A 19,095-nucleotide genomic window follows, 5' to 3' on the forward strand; every position below is an offset into this window, starting at 1 on the left:
TATGGGAATCCAAAACAAAGTTACTGAAAACATGTCTTCTCAGTGTTTTACATAGAAAAACGCTAAAACAGATTCAAAGCAACCAATATCAAGAAATAGAAAAACGTTACTAAAAAGGTATATTTTGAGTGTTTTTGAGCTTGTTACCTACAAAAAAGGCGAAAAATGATGCAAAGCACTCTATATTGGGAAACAAAAGGACATTGTAAGAAAACTGTATAATGAGTGTTTTATAGTTCAAAAGAACCACAAGGCAAAAAACGCAAAATCTCGTGTATATGGGGAGGTTTTGTAGATACTAAAATGCTAAAACTCATGTATAACACTCCTAATTGAGAAACAGAATAACCTTACTAAATGCGTGTATTTTGAGTGCTTTTAACATTCTTAGTTACCAAAACCCCAAATTGCATGCGAAAATAGATTTGTGGGAAAAAAAATGATTTACCAGAAAAGTGTCTTTTAAGTGTTTTTGAGCGTGATAGGCAATAAAGTACTAAAAAGGAGGGCAATCACATTACATTGGAGTGAAACGAATTTTTACCAAGAACTTGCCTTTTAGTGTTTTTGATCTCCTTATATACCAAAACACTAAAACGCATGCAAAACACACTTTATAGTGAAACAGAATAACATTACCAAAAACATGTATTTTGAGTGTTTTTGATCACGTTACCAATAAAAACACTTAAATACATGCAAAGAACACTATTTTTGGGAAACGAAAGGAGATTACGAGAAACGTGTATTATGAATGTTTTTAAGTTCATTAATTACCAAAAAGATAAAAGCCACAAATAAAACTCTTTCTTGAGAAAACAATAAATAAATAAAAATAAATACGATATATTTTTTTCTTTTTTATTCATCTTTACAGGTACCGATATGCAAAAATTCGGGCAAAATGCAGGAAATTATGTGAAATAAGAACATTATCAAAAAAGTTAAACTTTTTTTTCGGACTGTTATGTACCAAACCCGTAAAGTGCATGCAAAGCCACCTATAACGGTAAATTAAACGTCTTTGCCAGAAAACGGTTTTATGAGTGTTTTTCAGCATCTTTGGAACCAACACGATAAATAACATGGAAGTCAATCTATATGGGAATCCAAAACAAAATTACTAAAAACGTAACTTTTTCGTGTTTTAGATAGAAAAACGCTGAAACGGATGCAAACCAACCAATATGAAAAAATAAAATAACATTACCAAAAAGGTATATTTTGAGTGTTTTTAAATGCTACCTACAAAAAACGCGAAAATGGATGGAAAGCACTTTATATTCGGAAGCAAAAGGACATTACGACACACGTGTATAATGAGTGTTTTATAGTTTCACAAGAACTACGAGGCAAAACACGTAAAAACTCGTGTATATAGAGAAGTTTCTTACATTCTAAAATGCTGAAACTCTGGAACAACACTCTTAATTGAGAAACAGAACAATCTTACTAAATGCGTGTATTTTGAGTGTTTTTCACATTCTTAGTTACCAAAACCCAAAATTGCATGCGAAACCAGCTTTATGTGGGTAAAAAATGACTTTAATATAAAAAAAAATCTTTTGAGTGTTTTTGAGCGTGTTAGACAATAAAGCACTAAAAAGCAGGACAAACACATTACATTGGAATAAAACCAAATTTTAACAAGAACTTGCCTTTAAGTGTTTTTGAGCTCCTTATATACCAAAACACTAAAACGCATGCAAAATACACTTCATGGTGAAACAGAATAACATTACCAAAAACATGTATTTTGAGTGTTTTTGATCATGTTACCAATAAAAACGCTTAAATGACATTACCAGAAAAATGTCTTTTAAGTGTTTTTGAGCGTGATATGCAACAAAGCACTAAAAAGCAAAAAAATCACATAACTTGGAAATAAAACCAACTTTTACGAAGAACTTGCCTTTAAGTGTTTTTTAACTCCTTACATACCAAAACGCTAAAACGCATATAAAACACCCTTTATGGAGAAACAGAATAACATTACTAAAAATATGTATTTTGAGTGTTTTTGATCATGTTACTTATAAAAACGCTTAAATACATGTAAATAACCCTATGTTTGTTTAAGAAAAGGACATTAAGAAAATCGTGTATTATGAGTGTTTTTAAGTTCCTTAAGTACCAAAAAGCTAAAACACACAAATAACACTTTATAGAGAGAAAAAAAAAAGGTACCGAGATTCCAAAATTCTGGAAAAATTCAGGGAAAATTTCTAAAAAAATCATTATAAAAAAATAATTTTAGCTTTTTTCTGGCGTTATGTACCAAACCGTGAAGTGCATGTACTCGTATAGCACTTCACTTGAGAAATTACTCGACTTTACCAGAAACCTGTCTTTTCAGTGTTTTTTTTTTCAGCAATTTCAACAATATTACTGAAAACGTGTCTTTTCAGTGATTTACGTAGAAAAACGCTAAAACGGATGCAAACCAACCAATATGAAGAAATAGAATAACCATACCAAAAAGATATATTTTGATGTGTTTTTGAGCTTGTCACCTACAAAAAAATGAAAAGAAAGAAAAAAACATTACGAGAAAGGTGTATAATGAGTGTTTTATAGTTTCACAAGAACCACAAGGCAAAAAACTCAAAAACCCGTGTACATAAAGAAGTTTCTTACATACCAAAATGCTGAATCTCATGAATAACACTTTTAATTGAGAAACAGAACTACCTTACCAAATGTGTGTATTAGAGAAGTTTCTTACATACCAAAATGCTGAAACTCATGAATAACACTTTTAATTAAGAAACAGAACAACCTTATTAAATGTCTGTATTTTGAGTGTTTTTCACATTCTTAGTTACCAAAACCCCAAATTCCATGCGAAACTAGCCTTATGTGGTAAAAAAAAATAATAATACCATAAAATGTCTTTCGAGTGTTTTTGAGCGTATTGGGCAATAAACCACTAAAAAACAGGGCAATCACATTACATGGGAATAAAACCAACTTTTACCAAAAACTTGTTTTTATGTGTTTTGAGCTCATTACATACCAAAACGCTAAAATGCATGCAAAACTCCTTTTATGGAGAAACAGAATAACATTACCAAAAATATGTATTTTGAGTGTTTTCGATCATGTTGTCTATAAAAACGCTTAAATACATGCAAAGAACCTTATGGTTGGGAAACGAAAGGACATTCCGAGAAATATGTATTATAATTGTTTTTTAGTTCCTTAAGTACCAAAAAGCTAAAACCCACAAATAACACTCATTATTTAGAAAAATAAATAAATAAAAAATAAAAAATAGGATTTTTTTTTTTTTTTTTGTTATTCATCTTCAAAAGTACCGAGATGCCAAAATTCTGGGAAAATTCCGGGCTATTATATGATAAAAGAAAATTATCAAAAAAGTTAATTTTAGTTTTTTTTTTTTTTCGGACTGTTATATACCAAACCCTAAAGTGCATGCAAAGCCTCCTCCTATATGAGGAAATTAGACGACCTTTAAAGAAATCTGTCTTTTGAGTGTTTTTCAGAATGTTAGGCACCAAAACGATAAATAAATAAGGAACTCACTCTATACGGGAATCCAAAGAAAACTACTCAAAACGTGTCTTCTCAGTGTTTTACGTAGAAAAGCGCTGAAACGGATGCAAACCAAGCAATATAAAAAAAATAGAAAAATATTACCAAAAAGATATATTTTGAGTGTTTTTGAGCTTGTTACCTACAAAAAACGCGAAAATTGATGCACTCTATATTAGGAAATAAAAGGACATTGCAAGAAAAGTGTATAATGAGTGTTTTATAGTTCAAAAGAACCAAAAGGCAAAAAACGCAAAAGCTTGTGGATATGGAGAAGTGTCCTAGATACCAAAATGCTGAAACTCATAACATTCCTAATTGAGAAACAGAACAACCTTACGAAATGCGTGTATTTTGAGAGCTTTTCACATTATTAGTTAACAAAACCCCAAATTGCATGCGAAACCAGCTTTATGTGAGAAAAAAATGACATTACCAGAAAAAAGTCTTTTGAGTGTTTTTGAGCCTGATAGGCAATAAAGCACTAAAAAGAAGGGCATTACATTTGAATAAAACCTATTTTTATCATGAACTTGCATTTAAGTGTTTTTGAGCTCCTTATATACTAAACCGCTAAAACGCATGCAAAACAAACTTTATGGAGAAACAGAATAAAATTACCAAAAACATGTATTTTGAGTATTTTTGATCATGTTATCTATAAAAACGCTTAAATACATGCAAAGAACCTTATGTTTGGGAAACAAAAGGACATTACGAGAAACGTATATTATGAGTGTTTTTAAGTTTAAGTACGAAAAACCTAAAACCCACTCTTTATTTAGAAATAAAATAAATAAAAAATAAAAAAATAGGATTTTTTTTTATTCATCTTTGTAGGAACCGAAATGCCAAAATTCTGGGAAAATTCAAGGCAATTATATGATAAGAGAATATTATCAAAAAATTTGATTTTAGCTTTTTTTTTTCGGACTGTTATGTACCAAACCCTAAACTGCATGCAAAACCTCCTATATAAGTGAATTAAACGACCTTACCAGAAATCTGTCTTTTGAGTGTTTTTCAGCATGTTAAGCACCAAAATGATAAATAATAAGGAACTCACTTTATATGGGAATCCAAAACAAAATTACTGAAAACGTGTCTTCCCAGTGTTTTACTCAGAAAAACGCTAAAATGGATGCAAACCAACCAATATCAAGATATAAAAAAAACAGTACCAAAAAGGTATATTTTGAGTGTTTTTGAGCTTGTTACCTACAAAAAAAAAACGCTAAAATTGATACAAAGCACTCTATATTGAGAAACAAAGGGACATAGAAACAAGGGCTAGAAAAGTGTATAATGAGTGTATTATAGTTCAAAAGAACAACAAGGCAAAAAGCGCAAAAACTCGTGTATATGGAGAAGTTTCCTAGATAACAAAATGCTGAAACTTTAATAACACTCTTAATTGAGAAACAGAACAACCTTACCAAATTCGTGTATTATGAGTGTTTTTCATATTCTTAGTTACAAAAAACCCAAATTTCATGCGAAACCAGATTTATGATGGAAAACATGACATTTCCAGAAAAATGTCTTTTAAGTGTTATTGAGCGTGATAGGCAATAAAGCACTAAAAAGCAGGGCAATCACTTTTCATTGGAATAAAACCAATTTTTACCAAGAACTTGACTTTAAATGTTTTTGAGCTCCATATATACCAAACCTCTAAAACGTATAGAAAACAAATTTTATGGAGAAACAGAATAACATTACCAAAAACATGTAATTTGTTATCATGTTTGTATCATGTTTGTATCATGTTTGTTTGTATCATGTTATCTATAAAAACGCCTAAATACATGCAAAGAACATTATGTTTGGGAAAGAAAAGGACATTACGAGAAACGTGTATTATGAGTGTTTTTTTTAAGTTCCTTAAGTACCAAAAAGCTAAAACCCACAAATAACACTCTTTATTAAGAAAAAAAAAATAGGAATTTTTTTTTTCATCTTTATAGGTACCGAGATGCCAAAATTCTGAGAAAATTCAGGAAAATTATATGAAGAAAAGAATATTATCAAAAAAATTAATTTGAGCTTTATTTTTCGGACTGTTATCTACCAAACCCCAAAAAGTGCATGCAAAGCCTCCTATATGAGGAAATTAAACGACCTTACCAGAAATCTGTCTTTTGAGTGTTTTTCAGCATGTTAGGCACCAAAACGATAAATAATAAGGAACTCACTCTATATGGGAATCCAAAACAAAATTACTGAAAATGTATCTTCTCAGTGTTTTACGTAGAAAAACGCAAAAACTCGTGTATATAAAGAAGTTTCTTAAATACCAAAATGCTGAAACTCATGAATAACAATCTTAATTGAGAAACAGATCAACCTTAGCAAATGCCCGTATTTTGAGTGTTTTTCATATTTCTAGTTAGCAATACCCAAAATAGCATAAGAAACTAGCTTTATGAGGGAAAAAAATGACATTACCAGAAGTGTCTTTTAATTGCTTTTGAGCGTGTTAAGCAATGAAGTACTAATAAGCAGGGCAATCACATTACCTGGGAATAAAACCAACTTTTACCAAGAACTTGCCAATATGTGTTTTTGAGCTCCTTACATACCAAACCGCTAAAACGCATGGAAAACAAACTTTATGGAGAAACAGAATAACATTAGCAAAAACAGGTATTTTGAGTGTTTTTGATAATGTTATCTATAAAAACGCTTAAATGCATGCAAGGAACCTTATGTTTGGGAAACGTAAGGACATTACGAGAAACGTGTATTATGAGTGTTTCTAAGTTCCTTAACTACCAAAAAGCTAAAACCTAATAATAACACTCGTTATTTAGAAAAAAATAAAAAAATAAAAAAATAAATAAATAAAGGGATTTTCTTTTTTTTTTTTTTGTTGTTCACCTTCATAGGTACCGACATGCCAAAATTCTGGGAAAAATTAGGGCAATTATATGATAAGAGAATTATATCAAAAAATTTATATTAGCTTTTTTTTTCGGACTGTTATGTACCAAACACTAAAGTGCATGCAAAGCCTCCCATATGAGGAAATTAAACGACCTTACCAGAAATCTGTGTTTTGAGTGTTTTTCAGCATGTTAGGCACCAAAACGATAAATAATAAGGAACTCACTCTATATGGCAAACCAAAACAAAGTTACTGAAAACGTGTCTTCTCAGTGTATTACGTATAAAACGCTAAAACGGATGCAAACCACCCAATATCAAGAAGCAGAAAAACATTACCAAAAAGGTATATTTTGAGTGTTTTTGAGCTTGTTACCTACAAAAAAACCCTAAAATTAATACAAAGCACTTTATATTGGGAAACAAAGGGACATTACGAGAAAAGTGTATAATGAATGTTTTATAGTTCAAAAGAACCACAATCCAAAAGACGCAAAAACTCGTGTATATGGAGAAGTTTCCTAGATACCAAAATGCTGAAACTCATGAATAACACTTTTAATTGAGAAACAGAAAAACTTTACTAAATGCGTGTATTTTGAGTGATTTTCACATTCTTAGTTACCAAAATCCCAAATTGCATGCGAAACCAGCTTTATGTGGGAAAAAAATGACATTACCAAAAAAGTGTCTTTTGAGTGTTTTTGAGCGTGATAGGTAATAAAGCACTAAAAAGCAGGGGAATCACTTTACATGGAAATAAAATCAATTTTTACCAAGAACTTGCCTTTAAGTGTTTTGAGCACCTTATATCCCAAAACGCTAAAACGCATGCAAAACACACTTTATGGAGAAAGGGAATAACATTAACAAAAATATATATTTTGAGTGTTTTTGATCATGTTACCATTAAAAGAACCCTATTTTTGGGAAACGAAAGGACATTACGAGAAACGTGTATTATCAGTGTTTTGAAGATCATTATTTACCAAAAAGCTAAAAGCCACAAATAACACTCTTTATTGAGAAAAAAATAAAAAAAATAAAAAATATGATATTTTTTTCTTTCTTTTTCATCTTCACAGGTACCGAGATGCCAAAATTTGGGCAAAATTCAGGAAATTATGAGCCGATTATCAAAAAAGTTAATTTTAGCTTTTTTTTTTTTCGTACTGTTATGTACCAAACCCTAAAGTGCATGCAAAGCCACCTATATGAAGAAATTAAACGTCTTTGCCAGAAAACTGTCTTATGAGTGTTTTTCAGCTTGTTAGGCACTCTAAGGGTAAATAACATATAAATCACTCTATATGGGAATCTAAAACAAAATATTTGAAAAAGTGTCTTTTCGGTGTTTTACGTAGAAAAACGCTAAAACGGAAGAAAACCAACCAATAAAAAGAAAAAAAAATAACATTTCCATAAAGGTACATTTTGAGTGTTTTTCAGCTTGCTACCTACAATAAACGCGAAAATGGATGCAAAGCACTCCCTATTGGGAAACAAAAAGACATTACGAGAAACGTGTATAATGAGTGTCTTATTATTTTTGAGCAAAAGAACTTGTTGTTCACAAGAACCACAAGACAAAAAAAAAAAAAAACGCAAAAACTCGTATATAAAGAAGTTTCTTAGATACCAAAATGCTAAAACTCATGAATAATAATATTAATTGAGAAACAGAACAACCTTACCAAATGCGTGTATTTTGAGTGTTTTTCACATTCTTAGGCAAACCCCAAAAGGCACGCAAAACTATGTTGGAAAAAAAATGACATTACTAGAAGTGTGTTTTGAGTGTTTTTTTGAGCGTGTTAGGCAATAAATCACACACACACACACAAAAAAAAAACAGGGCAATCACATTACATTGGAATAAAATCAACTTTTACCAAGAACTTGCCTTGAAGTGTTTTTGACCTCCTTACAAACCAAAACGCTAAAACGCATTCAAAAACTACTTTATTGAGAAGCAGAATAACATTAATCAAAAACATGTGTTTTAAGTGTTTTTAAGTGTTTTAAGTGTTCCTTAAATACCTTTAAGTGTTTTTAAGTGTTCCTTAAGTAGTAATTCATTTTCATAGGTAACAAAAGATGCCAAAATTCTGCCAAAATTCAAGGAATTCATGTGAAAAAAAGAACATTATCAAAAAAGTTAATTATAGCTCTTTTTTTCGGATTTTTATGTACCAAACTATAAAGTGCATGCCACCTATATAAGGAAGTTAAACGACTTTACCAGAAATCTATCTTTTCAGTGTTTTTCAGAATGTTAGGCACCAAAACGATAAATAATATGGAAATCAGTCAAGATGTGAATCCAAAACAAAATTACTGAAAACGTGTCTTTTCAGTGTTTTACGTAGAAAAACGCTAAAACGGATGCAAACCAACAAATATGAAGAAATAGAATAACATTACCAAAAAGTGTTTTTGAGCTTTTTACGTACAAAAAACGCGCAAATGGATGGAAAACACTCTATATCAGGAAGCAAAAGCACATTACGAGAAATGTGTATAATGAGTGTTTTAAAGTTTCACAAGAACCACAAGGGAAAAAACGCAAAAACTCGTGTATATAGAGAAATTTCTTACATACCAAAACGCTAAAACTCATTAATAACACTTTTAATTGAAAAACAGAACTACCTTACCAAATGTGTGTATTTTGAGTGTTTTTCACATTCTTAGTTACGAAAATCCCAAATTGCAGGCGAAACTAGCTTTATGTGGGAAAAAAATGACATTACCAGAAAAGTGTCTTTTGAGTGTTGTTGAGCGTTATATGCAATAAAACACTAAAAAGCAGAACAATCACATTACACTGGAATAAAACCAAATTTTACGAAGAACTTGCCTTTAAGTGTTTTTTTTAACTCCTTATATACCAAAACGCTAAACGCATGCAAAACAATCTTTATGGAGAAACAGAATAACATTACCAAAAACATGTATTTTGAGTGTTTTTGATCATATTACCTATAAAATCGCTTAAATACATGCAAAGAACCATATGTTTGTGAAACGAAAGGACATTACGAAAATCGTGTATTACGAGTATTTTTAAGTTCCTTAAGTACCAAAAATCTAAAACCCACAAATAACACTCTTTATAGAGATAAAAGATAATAAAAAAATATATTTTTTTTGTTATTCATCTTCATAGGTACCGAGATGCCAAAATTCTGAGAAAATTCAGGGAAATTATGTCAAAAAAAAAACATTAAAAAAATAATTTTAGCTTTTTCCGGAGTTTTGTACGAAACCCGGAAGTGCATGCAAAGCCACCTATAGGGGGAAATTACATTTTGTATGATACGTGTCTTTGGGTGTTTTCAGCAATTTCAACAATATTACTGAAAACGTGTCTTTTCAGTTTTAGCGCAGAACGCTAAAACTGCATAATGAAAATTGCATAATGAATGTTTTCAAGAACCATAAGGCAAAAAACGCAAAAACTCGTATATATGGAGAAGTTTCTTAGATACCAAAATGCTGAAACTCATGAATAACACTCTTAATTCAGAAACAGAACAATCTTAGGAAATGGGTGTATTTTGAGGGTTTTTTCACATTCTTAGTGGTCCAACCCCAAATTACATGCGAGAATGTGGAAAAAAAATGAAATTACTAGAAAAGTGTCTTTTTAGTGTTTTTCAGCGTGTTAGGCAATAAAGCACTAAAAAGAAGGGCAATCACATTACATGGGAATATAACCAATTTTTATAAAGAACTTTTTTTTGAGCTCATTACATACCAAAACGCTGAAACCCATGCAAAACACCCTTTATGGATAAACAGAATAACATTATGAAAAACATGTATATTGAGTGATTTTGAGCTTGTTACCAATAAAAACGCTTAAATACATGCAAAGAACCTTATGTTTTCGAATGAAAGGACATTACGAGGAATGTGTATTATGTGTGTTTATAAGTTCCTTAAGTACCAAAAAGCTAAAACCCACAAATAACACTGTTTATAGAGAAAAAAATAAAATAAATAAATAAAAAAATAGCATTTTTTTTTTATTGATCTTCATAGGTACCGAGATGCCAAAATTCTAGCAAAATTCAGGAAAATTACGTGAAAAAAGAATATTATGGAAAAGGTTAATTTTAGCTTTTTTTTTCGAACTCATGTATCAAACCTTAGAGTGCATGCAAAGACTTCTATATGAGGAAATTAAACGACCTTACTAGAAATATGTGTTTTGAGTGTTTTTTTTAGCATGTTAGGCACCAAAACGATAAATAATAAAGAACTCACTCTATATGGGTATCGAAAAAAAAGCTACTGAAAACGTGTTTTCTCAGTGTTTTACGTAGAAAACTCTAAAACGGATGCAAAGCAACCAATATCAAGAAATAGAAAAACGTTACTAAAAAGGTATATTTTGAGTGTTTTTGAGCATGTTACTTACAAAAAACACGAAAATTGATGGAAAGCATTCTATATTGGGAAAGAAAAGGACATTGCAATAAAAGTGTATAATGAGTGTTTTATTATTCAAAAGAACTGAAAGGCAAAAAAAGCAAAATCTCGTGTATATGGAGAGGTTTCCTAGATACAAAAATGCTAAAACTCATGTATAACACTCCTAATTGAGAAACAGAATTTTGATTGCTTTTCTTATTCTTATCAAAACCCAAAATTGCATGCGAATATAGATTTGTAGGAGAAAAAAAAAGACTTTACCAGAAAAGTGTCTTTTGAGTGTTTTTGAGCGTGATAGAAAATAAAGCACTAAAAATGAGGGCAATCACATTACATTGGAGGAAAACGAATTTTTACCAAGAACTTGCATTTATGTGTTTTTGAGCTCCTTATATATCAAAACACCAAAACGCATGCAAAACACTATCTATGGTGAAACAGAATAACATTACCAAAAACATGTATTTTGAGTGTTTTTGATCATGTTACCAATAAAAACGCTTAAATAAATGCAAAGAACACTATTTTTGGGAAACGAAAGGAGATTACAAGAAACGAGTATTTTGAGTGTTTTTAAGTTCATTAATTACCAAAAAGCTAAAAGCCACAAATAACACTCTTTATTGAGAAACAATAAATACATAAAAAAAAAAAAATACAATATTTTTTTTCTTTCTTATTCATCTTCACAGGTACCGAAATGCTAAAATTCAGGCAAATTTCAGGAAATTATGTGAAATAAGAACATTATCAAAAAAGTTAAATTTAGCTTTTTTTTTCGAACTGTTATGTACCAAGCCCCTAAAGTGCATGCAAAGCCACCTATATGGGGAAATTAAACGTCTTTGCCAGAAAACGGTCATATGAGTGTTTTTCAGCATGTTAGGAACAAACACGATAAATAACATGGAAGTCAATCTATATGGGAATCCAAAACAAAATTACTAAAAACGTGTCTTTTCGGTGTTTTACGTAGAAAAAACGCTAAAACGGATGTAAACCAACCAATATGAAGAAATAAAATAACATTACCAAAAAGGTATATTTTAAGTGTTTTTGAAATTGTTACCTACAAAAAACGCAAAAATGGATGGAAAGCACTCTATTTTGGGAAACAAAAGGACATTACGAGAAACGTGTATAATGAGTGTTTTATAGTTTCACAAGAACTACAAGGCAAAAAACGCAAAAACTCGTGGATATTGAGAAGTTTCTTACATTCCAAAATAATGTAACTCTGAAAAAACACTCTTAATTGAGAAACAGAACAATCTTACTAATTGCGTGTATTTTGAGTGCTTTTCACATCCTTAGTAACCAAAACCCCAAATTGCATGCGAATCCACCTTTTTGTGGGAAAAAAATGACGTTACCAGAAAAATGTCTTTTGAGTTTTTTCGAGCGTGTTAGGCAATAAAGCACTAAAAAGCAGGGCAATCACATTACATTGGAATAAAACCAATTTTTAAAAAGAACTTGCCTTTAAGTGTATTTGAGCTCCTTATATACCAAAACACTAAAATGCATGCAAAATACACTTGATGGTGAAACAATAACATTACCAAAAACATGTATTTTAAGTGTTTTTGATCATGTTACCAATAAAAACGCTTAAATATATGCAAAGAACCGAATTTTTTTGGAAATGAAAGGACATTACGAGTAACGTGTATTATGAGTGTTTTTAAGTTTATTAAGTACGAAAAAGCTAAAAGCCATAAATTACACTCTTTATTGAGGAAAAAAAGTAAATAAATAAAAAAAATACGATTTCTTTTTTCATTCTTATTCATCTTCACAGGTAACGAGGTGCCGAAATTCGGGCAAAGTTCAGGAAATTATATGAAATAAGAACATTATCAAAAAAGTTAAATTTAGCTTTTTTTTTTGGACTGTTATGTACGAAACCCCTAAAGTGCATGCAAAGCCACCTATATGGGGAAATTAAACGTGTTTGCCAGAAAACTGTTTTATGAGTGTTTTTCAGCATGTTAGGAACCAACATGATAAAACCCAAGGAAGTCAATCTATATGGGAATCCAAAACAAAATTACTGAAAACGTGTCTTTTCGGTGTTTTACGTACAAAACGCTAAAAAAAATGCAAACTAACCAAAATGAAGAAATAGAATAACATTACCAAAAAGGTATATTTTGAGTGTTTTTGAAATTCTTACCTACAAAAAACGAGAAAATGGATGGAAAGCACTCTATATTGGGAAGGAAAAGGCTTCAAAAGCATGTTAGGCACCAAAACGATAAATAATATGAAAGTCACTCTATATAGAAATCCAAAACAAAATTACTGGAAACGTGTCTTTTAAAAGATTTATGTAGAAAAACGCTAAAACGGAGGCATACCAACGAATATGATGGAATAGATTAACATTACCAAAAAAGTATATTTTGTGTGTTTTTGAGCTTGTTACATAAAAAGAAACGCGAAAATGGATGCAAAGCACTCTATATAAGGAAAAAAAAAAAGGACATAATGAGAAACGTGTATAATGAGTGTTTTATAATTCACCAGAATAACAAGGCAAAAAACGCAAAAACTCGACTGTATGGAGAAATTTCTAAGATACTAATATACTGAAACTCATGAATAACACTCTTTATCAAGAAACAGAACAACCTTACTAAATGCGTATATTTTGAGTTTTTTTTTACATTCTTAGTTACCAAAACCCAAAATTCCATGCGAAATTAGCTTTATGTGGGAAAAAAAATGACATTACTAGAAAAGTGTCTTTGAGTGTTTTTGAGCGTGTTAGGGAATAAAGCACTAAAAAGCAGGGCAATCACATTACATGGGAATAAAACCAACTTTTACGAAGAACTTGCCTTTTAGTGTTTTTGACACGCATTTAGTAAGTTTGCCCTGTTTCTCAATTAAGACTGTTATTCATGAGTTTCAGCATTTACACGAATTTTTGCGTTTTTTGCCTTGTGGATTTTTTGAATTATAAAACATTCATTATACATTTTTCTCGCAATGTTTTCTTCGTAAAACACTGACAAGACACGTTTTCAATAATTTTCTTTTCGATTCCCACATAGAGTGAGTTCCTTATTATTTATCGTTTTAGGGCCTAACATGCTGAAAAACACTCAAAAGACAGATTTCTGGTAACGTCTTTAATTTCCTCATATGGGAGGCTTTGCATGTATTTTCAGTGTTTTTGAGCGTGTTACGCAATAAAGCACTAAAAGCCAGGGCAATCACATTACATGGGAATAAAACCAAATTTTACCAAGAACTGGCCTTTAAATGTTTTTCAGGTCCTTACATACCAAAACGCTAAAACGCATGCAAAATACATTTTATGGAGAAACAGAATAATGAGTGTTTTTGATCATGTTATCTAAAAAAACGCTTAAATACATGCAAAGAATCTTATATTTAGGAAACGAAAGAACATTACGAGAAACGTGTATTTTAAGTGATTTTTAAGTTCCTTCAGTACCAAAAAAGCTAAAACCCACAAATAATACTCTTTAGAAAAAAAAAAAAAAATAAATAAAAAAAATAAAAAACGGATTTTTTTTTTTTTCATATTCACAGGTACCGACTTGCCAAAATTCTGCCAAAATTCAGGGATTTTATGTGAAAAAAAAGAACATTATCATGAAAGTAAATTATGGCTTTTTTTTCTGATTGTTATGTACCAAAACCTAAAGTGCATGCAAAGCCACCTATATAGGGAAGTTAAACGACTTTACCAGAAACCTGTCTTTTCAATGTTTTTCAGCATGTTAGGCACCAATACGATAAATAATATGAAAATCAGTCAATATGTGAATCCAAAACAAAATTATTGAAAACGTGTCTTTTCAGTGTTTTACATAGAAAAACGCTAAAGCGGATACAAACCATCCTATATAAAGAAATAGAATAACATTACCAAAAAGATATTTTTTGAGTGTTTTTGAACTTGTTACCTACAAAAAATGCAAAAATGGATGTAAAGCACTCTATATTAGAAAACGAAAGGACATTACGAGAAACGTGTATAATGAGTGTTTTATAGTTTTAAAAGAACCACAAGGCAATAAACGTAAAAACTAGTGTATATAGAGAAATTTTTACATACCAATAAACAGAACTACCTTACCAAATTGTGTATTTTAAGTGTTTTTCACATTCTTAGTTACAAAAATGCCAAATTACATGCGAAACTAGCTTCATTTGGCAAAAAAAATAACATTACCAGAAAAGTGTGTTTTGAGTGCTTTCTTAGCGTGATATGCAACAAAGCACTAAAAAGCAGAATGATAACATTACATGAGAATAAAACCAATTTGTACGAAGAATTTGCCTTTAAGTGTTTTTTAACCCCTTATATACCAAACCGCTAAAACGCATGAAAAACAAACTTTATGGAGAAACAGAATAACATTACCAAAAACATGTATTTTCAGTGTTTTTGATCATGTTATCTATAAAAACGATTAAGTACATGCAAAGAACATTATGTTTGTGAAACAAAAGGACATTACGAGAAACGTGTATTATGAGTGTTTTTATAAGTTCCTTAAGTACTAAAAAGCTAAAACTCACAAATAACACTTTATTTAGAAAATAAAAAATAAAAAAATAAAATAAATAGGATTTTTTTTTTTCATCTTCATAGGTACCGAGATGCCAAAATTCTGGAAAAATTCGGGGCAATCATGTGATAAAAGAATATTATCAAAAAAGTTAACCAGCTTTTTTTTTTTCGGACTGTTATGTACCAAACCCTAAAGTGCATGCAAAGCCTCCAATATGAGGAAATTAAACGACCTTACCAGAAATCTTTGTTTTGTGTGTTTTTTAGCATGTTATGCACCAAAATGATAAATAATAAGGATCTCTTTCTATATGGGAATCCAAAACAAAGTTACTAAAAACGCGTCTTCTCAATGTTTTACGTAGAAAAACGTTAAAACGGATGCAAACTAACCAATATCAAGAAACAGAAAAACGTTACCAAAAATGTATATTTTGAGTGTTTTTGAGCTTTTTACCTACAAAAACGCGAAAATTGATGCAAAGTACTCTATATTGGGAAACAAAAGGACATTGCAAGAAAAGTGTATAATGAGAGTTTTATAGTTCAAAAGAACCACAAAGAAAACAACGCAAAAACTCGTGTATATGGAGAGATTTCTTAGATACCAAAATGTTGAAACTCATGAATAACACTCTTAATTGAGAAACAGAACAACCTTACTAAATGCGTGTATTTTGAGTGCTTTTCACACTCTTAGTTACCAAAAACTCCAAATTACATGCGAAAATAGCTTTTTGAGGAAAAAAAAATGACTTTACCAAAAAAGTATCTTTTGAATGATTTTCAGCGTGATAGATAATAAAACACTCAAAAGCAGGACAATCACATTATATTGGAATAAAACAATTTTTTACCAAGAACTTGCCTTTAAGTGTTTTGAGCTCCTTTTATACAAAACTGTTAAAACGCTTGCAAAACACACTTTATAGAGAAACAGAATAACATTACCAAAACCTTGTGTTTTGAGTGTTTTTGATCACGTTATCTATAAAACTCTTAAATACATGCAAAGAACCTTATGTTTGGGAAACAAATGGACATTACGAGAAACGTGTATTATGGTTGTTTTTAATAACCAAATACCAAAAAGGTAAATCTCACAAATAACACTCTTTATTAAGAAAAAATAAATAAATAAATAAAAAAAAAATAGGATTTTTTAAATTTTTTTTATTTATCTTCATAGGTACCAAAATGCCAAAATTCTGGGAAAATTCAGAGCAATTATATGATAAAAGAATATTACCAAAAAAGTTAATTTTAGCTTTTTTATATACCAAACCCTAAAGTGCATGCAAAGCCTCCTATATAAGGAAATTAAACCACCTAATCAGAAATCACTCTTTTGAGTGTTGTTCAGCATGTTAGGCACCAAAACAATAAATAATAAGGAACTCATTCTATATGGGAATTCAAAACAAAATTACAGAAAACGTGTCTTCTCAGTGTTTTACGTAGAAAAACGCTAACACGGATGCAAACAAACCAATATAAAGAAATAGAAAAACATTACCAAAAAGGTATATTTTGAGTGTTTTTGAACTTTTTACCTATAAAAAACACGAAAATTGATGCAAAGCATTCTATAATGGGAAAGAAAAGGACATTGCATGAAAAGTGTATAATGAGTGTTTTATAGTTCAAAAGAACCATAAGGCAAAAAATGCAAAAGCTAGTGTATATGAAGAAGATTCGTAGATACCAAAATGCTGAAACTCATGAACAACACTCTTAATGGAGAAACAGAACAATCTTACTAATGTGTGTATATTGAGTGCTTTATTACATTCTTAGTTATCAAAACCTCAAATTGCATGCGAAACTAGCTTTATGTGGGAAAAAAATGACTACCAAAAAAATGTCTTTTGATTTTTTTTGAGCGTGTTAGGCAAAGAAGCAATCACATTACATTGGAATAAAACCAATTTTTAATAAGAACTTGCCTTTAAGTGTTTTTGAGCTCTTTATATACCAAAACACTAAAACGCATGCAAAATACACTTTATGGTGAAACAGAATAACATTACCAAAAACATGTATTTTGAATGTTTTTTTAGTGTTTTTTATCATATTTCCAATAAAAACGCTTAAATGACATTACCTTACCTTAAATGACATTACCTTAAATGACATTACCTGAATAATCAAAATTGAGAAACAGAATAACCTTACCAAATGCGTATATTTTGAATGTTTTTCACATTCTTAGTTACCAAAACCCAAAATTTTATGTGAAATTAGCTTTATGTGGGGAAAAAAATGACATTACGAGAAAAGTGTCTTTTAAGTGTTTTTTTTTTTTTTTAGCATGATAGACAATAAAACACTAAAAAGCAGGGCAATCATATTACATGAGAATAAAACTAACTTTTACTAAGAACTTGCCTTTAAGTGTTTTTGAGCTCCTTATATTCCAAAACGCTAAAACGAATGCAAAACACCCTTTATGGAGAAAGAGAATAACATTACCAAAAACATGTATTTTGAGTGTTTTTGATCATGTTACCTATAAAAACTCTTAAATACATGCAAAGAACCTTATGTTTGGGAAATTAAAGGGCATTTCGAGAAACTTGTATTACGAGTGTTATTAAGTTCTTTAAGTACCATTTAGCTAAAACCCATAAGTAACACTGTTTATAGAAAAAAAAATAAATCAATCAATAAAAAGATAGGAATTTTTTTTGTTATTCATCTTCATAGGTACCAAGATGCCAAAATTCAGGCAAAATTGAGGAAAAATATGTAAAAAAAAAAAATTATGAAAAAAAAATAATTTTAGCTTTTATTTCGGACTGTTATGTACAAAACCCTAAAGTGTATGCAAAGGAAAATGAGGAAATTAAACGACTTTACGAGAAACCTGTCTTTTGAGTGTTTTTCAGCATGTTAGGCACCAAAACGATATATAATATGGAAGTTACTCAATATGGGAATCCATCACAAAATTACTGAAAAAGTGTCTTTTCAGTGTTTTACGTAGAAAAACGCTAAAACAGATGCAAACCAATGAATATGAAGAAATAGAATAACATTACCAAAAACGGTATATTTTCAGTGTTTTTGAGCTTCTTATCTACAAGAAACGCGAAAATGGATAGAAAGCACTCTATATTGAGATACAAAAGGACATTACGAGAAACTTACATAATGAGTGTTTTATATTTTCACAAGAACCACAAGGCAAAAAAAGCAAAAAGTCGTGTATATGGATAAGTTTCTTAGATACCAAAATGCTGAAACTGAGGAATAACACTCTTAATTGAGAATACAGAACAACCTTACGATATGCGTGTATTTTGACTGTTTTTCTCATTCTTAGTTACCAAAACCCCAAACTGCATGCAAAACTAGCTTTATGTGGTAAAAAAAATGACATTACCAGAAAAGTGTCTTTTGAGTTTTTTTGAGCGTGTTACGCAATAAAGCACTAAATAGGAGGGCAACCACATTACATGGGAATAAAACCATCTTTTACCAAGAACTTCCCTTTAAGTGTTTTTGAGCTCCTTATATACCAAAACGCTAAAACGCATGCAAAACACCCTTTATGGAGAAACACATTAACATTAACAAAAACATGTATTTTGAGAGTTTTTGATCATGGTACCTCTAATAACGCTTTAATAAATGCAAAAAACCCTATGTCTGGGAAACGA

Source organism: Scylla paramamosain, chromosome 16 (genome assembly GCF_035594125.1).
Source record: "Scylla paramamosain isolate STU-SP2022 chromosome 16, ASM3559412v1, whole genome shotgun sequence".
NCBI classification, from domain to species: Eukaryota; Metazoa; Arthropoda; class Malacostraca; order Decapoda; family Portunidae; genus Scylla; species Scylla paramamosain.